A 6028-nucleotide genomic window follows, 5' to 3' on the forward strand; every position below is an offset into this window, starting at 1 on the left:
ATCTGAGGAGACCCACGAAGGTGGCGTCAAGGAAGTTCTGCAGAGACTGCAGGAGCATCGGCTGTATGCCAAGCTGGAGAAGTGCCAGTTCGACAGGAAGGAGGTGGATTTCCTGGGCTACAAGCTGTCGGACAAGGGGCTTGCCATGGACAGCGCCAAGGTTCGCGCAGTGTTGGACTGGAAGAGCCCGCGCAATCGGAAGGAGGTCCAGCGGTTTGTGGGATTCGCCAACTTTTACCGCAAGTTCATCAAGGGGTTCGTGATGCAGACGGCGGCCATTACCGACACGCTCAGCTCCAAGAAGAAGAAGTTCATCTGGACGGAGCAAGCGGAGCAGTCCTTCCAGAACCTTAAGCGTCTCTTCTCGTCCGAAGGGCAGCTACTGCATGTGAATCCCAGCAAACCGATGAGGGTTGAAACAGACGCCTCAGACAGAGCCGTGGGCGCCGTACTGTTGCAGAAGGACCCGCATGGGGACTGGAGACCGTGTGCCTTCTACTCTAGGAAGCTCAGCAAGTCGGAGCAGAACTACACCATCTGGGACAGGGAGTTGCTGGCCAATCATGCAGCATTCAAGGCGTGGCGGCACTTCCTCGTCGGGGCCAAACACACAGTGCAGGTTCGCACGGATCATAAGAACCTGGAGTACTGGCGCACGGCAAGGTTCCTGAACCAGCGGCACATCAGATGGGCGGAATTCTTTGCGGATTTCGACTTCAGGATAGAATACATCCCAGGCGACAACAACATCATGGCGGATGCACTGTCCAGAAAGCCGCAATACCTCGAAGAGGCGGCACCAGCAGCGGCCAAGCACATTTTCGCTCCGAAAGCGTGGGCGTGCGCTTCAGCAACCGTGGACCTGGAGGCGGTCCGTCGAGCACTGCAGGAGGACCCCTTCGCACGAGCCAAGATGGAGGAGGTGCACAAGGGCACGGTGAAGGACGACGAGTTCCAAGTACGGGACGGATTGCTCATCCGCAGAGGAGCACTCTATGTACCGGGAGACGACCTCCGTGCGAAAGTACTGCAGCAGTTGCACGACGCACCCACCGCCGGGCACTTTGGCAAGGAGAAGACGGCAGAACTAGTTGCCAGAGATTTTTGGTGGCCCAAGATGCGGGGGGAAGTCGCGGAGTACGTCTCGAGGTGCGACACCTGCCAAAGGGCCAAGTCAGTGCACAAACCTCCGGCGGGACTGCTCGAACCGCTGCAGACCCCGAGCGAACCGTGGGAGAGGGTGGCCCTGGACTTTGTCACGGATTTACCCAGCTCAAGGGGTAAAACGGCAGTGCTAGTGGTGGTGGACATGTTCACTAAAATGGCCCACTTCATTCCATGCGCGAAGGTGGCCACGGCAGAACAGACCGCCAAACTGTTCATAGACCACGTCTTCAGGGTGCACGGTCTGCCACGGTCTATCTTGTCCGACAGGGGGCGGCAGTTCATTTCGAACTTCTGGCAGAAGCTGATGGGTTTCCTGAACGTCAAGATCAACCTAGCGTCGGCGAGACACCCGCAGACCAACGGCCAAGCGGAGCGCGTCAACGCCATCATGCAGCAGTACCTGAGATGCTATGCAAATCAGCAGCCGACAACCTGGGTGGACTACCTGCCGCTCGCTGAGTTCGCCTACAACAACACGAAGCACATGTCAACGGGGGTGACACCGTTCTTCGCCAACAACGGGAGGCATCCCAGAACCTTCCCGGGATTAGAGAGACTGGGGGAGGGGGAGCCACAGGCAGCGGAAGTCTTGGCGGCAGAATTGCAGGAGGTTCACGAACAGCTTAGGAGGCAGTTAGAGCTTGCAAAGCACGCATATAAACTGCAGGCTGACAAGCACAGAAGGGTTGGGGAGGACATACAGGTGGGAGACTGGGTGTGGTTAGCGGCCCACGCAGTGCCGACCAGATCACTAGCTAAGAAGAAACTCGGACATAAGCAGCTAGGACCTTACCAAGTTGAGGCACAGATCAATCCGGTGGCCTTCCGGTTGACACTTCCGGAGGGATCCAGAATGCACCCAGTATTCCATAGGTCGGTGCTCACGCCCTACAAAGCACCTCACCGATTTCAGGCGCAGGACACGGCACCAGACCCATATGGGGAGACCCCCCCAAGGAGGGAGTCGCCAGGACGGGAACTCATCAACCAGGTCACAGAGATTTTAGACTCGAGATGGGGGGAAGAGGGAGTAGAATACTTTCTCGCCAGTGAAGGTACCCCGGCCAGCGCCAACCGTTGGGTGCCGGACTATGCCCTGAACGAGCCTCTTCTCAAGGAGGAGTTTCATGCCTTGTTCCCACACAGGCCCATGCCAGCCGAGTATTTCGACGACTGGCTTTTCACACCCACGCTTTCAACCAGCACCTTCCAGGGGTTCACCTCGGACGAGGAACCAGCAACGGAAACACGTTCCCCGGAGGGCTCGCCCTCGGGGTTTGCCTCAGACCGCTCGTTTTGGTGGGACGATCGAGGAGAGGAGCGGTGGAGCAGGAGGTGGCTGAGGGGTCCTTGGCAGGCAACGGACCCAGAGGAGACCGAGGGTGAGATGGACATGGACAGGCTGGGGGAGGACGTTGGGTTCGAGCATGGCGGCACGGAGATGGAAGCAGAGGAGATCGAGGTCGGCGAAGACAAGGAGGACGAGCCGGACTTATCCGGATGGATGCACGCCACGGGGGACGAACTGTATCCGCCATTCACCCCCACAACGACGGAGCACCCAGCACCCCCGCCGGAGGAGGGGGAGGGGGGAACGGGGGGCTTCGAGGGGGGGATGGATGTCAGGGGTTCAGGAGCAGAGTCACAGGAGAGGGAGGAAGTGGAGAGCGAGGGGGAGGAGTCCGAAGGAAATGTCAGCGAAGACAGCAGTCCGAGGTCTCTGAGTCTCTCCAGTGACTCGGAAGATTCACAGAAAGGGGCCCCCATAGTCAGGGCAAGGGGAGTGCACAGGGGGGCACCTCGGGAAGAAGGGGCCAGAGGGGACTCAGAGAGTAGCAGCTGGAAATCCGGACCAGCGTCCCCCCCAGAGCGCAGTAGGGGGGAGGAGTCCCAGGCATCGGGATCAGGGGGCGCGCGGGCAGCGGGAGAACGTGAGGCAGGAGGGACCACACCCTCGTCAGGGAGCGAGGAAACGGTCATCAGGAAAGTTAAACGCGCGCGCGCGCGCCAAGTTCAAATGTACAGGAGGGCGGCAAGGTGGGCAGCCCGGGTAGGGAGCCAGGTCCTAAAGCCCGCCGAAGAGAGGGGGAGGAGTCAGAGGGGTCAACGTCTGCCTCAGAAGAGTCCCGGAGGGAGGAGACCCCGGGGGGTAGTAGGACCCAGAGGAAGAGAGAGAGAAGGAAGAGGTGGAGTAAGATTAGAGTCTTAAACTGGTGCGCAGGGGGCGGAGACTCAGACGGAGCTTCGCCGGTCTAGAGTCCAGATGTAGGGCTGGGACGCTGAGGCTTTGAAATGGAATCTATTCTTCAATAAAGACTTTGATACTTTACTACCGGCTAGCGTTGGTCCTTGGTGAGCTGGGACCCGGAGCCAGCCCTGACAGCATCTCTCCCATTTTATGGAAGCAACAGATAGTTACAAACACTCCAGCTCTTCTGCAGGCGTTTTCTGGAGGGACCCTCTTCTCACTTCTCTCAGAAAGCACCCAAGGGGGGGGCGTCATGCAATATCTCTCTGTCAGAAGCGCATTACGTAACCCTTAGGTGTCCAAACTACTGAGGACACACAAAACTTCCAGCACATGACAAGCCTCTGGAGCTCTCAGGAGACAGGGAAGAGGCGGGTCTGAAACAGAGACCCTGGCAGAAATTGGGGGGGGGGGGCAGCAGAGACCCAAACTGAACACTCTAGACCAGGCACGTCCAACAGGTAGATTGTGATCTACTGGTAGATTGTGGGGTGTTCCTGGTAGATCTTTGGCCCCTCAGTGATCTCCTCCCCCCCCCAACAACTTTGGTCCATCCAATGACAATGGGTAGATTACTGCCAGTTTTTTTATACAGTGAGTAGATCGCAGTCTATTGGGAGTTGGACGTCCCTGCTCTAGACCTAACAGGTCTGGTGAGAGTCTGGCCTTTCCACCGTTTCGAAAAAAGGGACCGCAGGGGGAGGGAGGGAGGGAGGGAGTTAGCAGGAGCACAGCCAGGAAGTCCTGTAAGATGTCACTGTTTTTGCTGCCTTCAACCCCAAATTATTGTACTTCTCTGTGTGTAAGACAAGGTTTTTTTTAATTAAGAAATTAGGTTAAATATTGGGGGTCATCTTATACATGGATAGTGCATGGGGGAGGTATGTGGGATTGGTTGGTGCTGCGAGCCAGAGATTGTCAGTGCGTTATTGGTGGCTGCTGCAAGGGCTGGTGCTGATATGCTGTTACTGTGGCAATTGGGCGGGCGACTGGCAGCAAGGGGACCGATGATCCGTGGTTTTTCCTACGCGCACTAGTGGCAGCGTAGGTCAGACGGGTGATCGATTTTTGGCAATCCCCCCTAAAAAAAAGCTCAACAACTCACTACTCTGGGCAATCTCCCCCTTTTTTCTTAATTCTGAGTCCCCCCAAATAGGGAGCGTGTTATACACAAGGGTGTGTTATACACGGGAAAATACAGTATGTCAGCAGTAGCGGAGATTTTTAAATCGAGAGAGAGGCTGCTGCTTTGTCGGGGTTCTTGAGACTGTTTTCTGGGGATCCTTACATACCTGAGGCTTTGGGGGGAGGGGTGACAGCGGCACGGATGCCTCAGGGCAGAGCCAGAGAAGCCCCTGCTGCTCCCCGTTGCCCCAGGCCCAATGCCCATAGCTGTCAACCGTCCCTTATTTGGCGGGAAACTCCCTTATCCCAGCGCCGTGTCCCGCTGCTGTCCCTTACTGATGATGTCCCTTAAATTTCCGGGTTTCAAAGGAAGCAGCTCCTCTCCCTCCCTCCCTGCCGGCCAGGGAGGAGGGAGGCTCCAACTGTGTCGCTTGGCTGCCCAGCCCGCCCCCCTCTCACCAGCCTCGGCCCCCTGGAGCCCCTCCCCGCCGGGACTGGCGGGAGCCTCGGGCCCTTCCACCACCATCCTCCTTGTGGCCGCCGAACTGAGCGTCTCTGCCTGGGGCCTCCCCTCTGCCCGCTGCTCCCGCTAGGCTGTACTGTGTCTGCGCCGCTGAAGGACCCAGATAAGATGGGCAGCCTGGTGTGCCCTATGAATTGCTGAGGAGCCTTGAGAGGAGAGCGAGGGCAACCATAGAGAAAGCAGTTCAGAGAGAGAAGGCGGAGGCATGGGCAGGGGTTCCAAGGGCTAACCATGGAGGGGGAAAGTGGGGGAAGGACCGCAAGTGCTTCTCCCATAGATTTGAAGTGGTAGACTAGCATAGATGGTCTGATCTGCGGGTTTACTTTCGGTGCTATTCCCCCCCCCTTCCTCCCGCCCCGCCTGATGGAACTGAGAGCTGCAGGTGGAGCAGGAGAGAAAAGACACAGAACTGCAGCAGAATCTTCGTAGCTTGGACTTCGTTTTGCGCGAAAAGTAGTTGCTGCTTGTAGTTATTTAATTGCAGTGTTTCATCAGGTGGTGTCTTGAGCAGCAACCTCTGGAAACGAAGGGCTAAAAACCGGCGCTGCTCCCCAAAATTATCTGGTCCCTTTTAACTGGTTGACTAAAACCCCTTAGTTTGGCTGCTGGTCCCTTATTTTCAAATCTGTCAGCTGACAGCTACGCCAGTGCCTGAGGCGAGGCCTGCCCAAGCCGGGCCCCCGCCAGAGCCGCCCCCCCCCCCCCGGGAAGGGCAGCCCCTCGCCCGGGGCAGGACGGTCCCCGGCAGCGGCCCGGAGGGAGCCGAGAAGGCCGGAGCCTCTCTTCCGCCCCGGCACGTGACGCCGAGCAATCATGTGACGCGCTCCGCACGCCCTTTGCCACCTCGCGCACTTACGTAACTGACGCCCTCGAAGCCTTCCGCGGAGAAAAAGTAGTCCCCCGCGGCCCGCCAGATTTCGCCGAGGAAACGGCCGGCTTGACGCTTCCCCCGACGCGTGAGCAAC

This window comes from Podarcis tiliguerta (genome assembly GCF_965153285.1).
Source record: "Podarcis tiliguerta genome assembly, chromosome: 6".
Taxonomy (NCBI): Eukaryota; Metazoa; Chordata; class Lepidosauria; order Squamata; family Lacertidae; genus Podarcis; species Podarcis tiliguerta.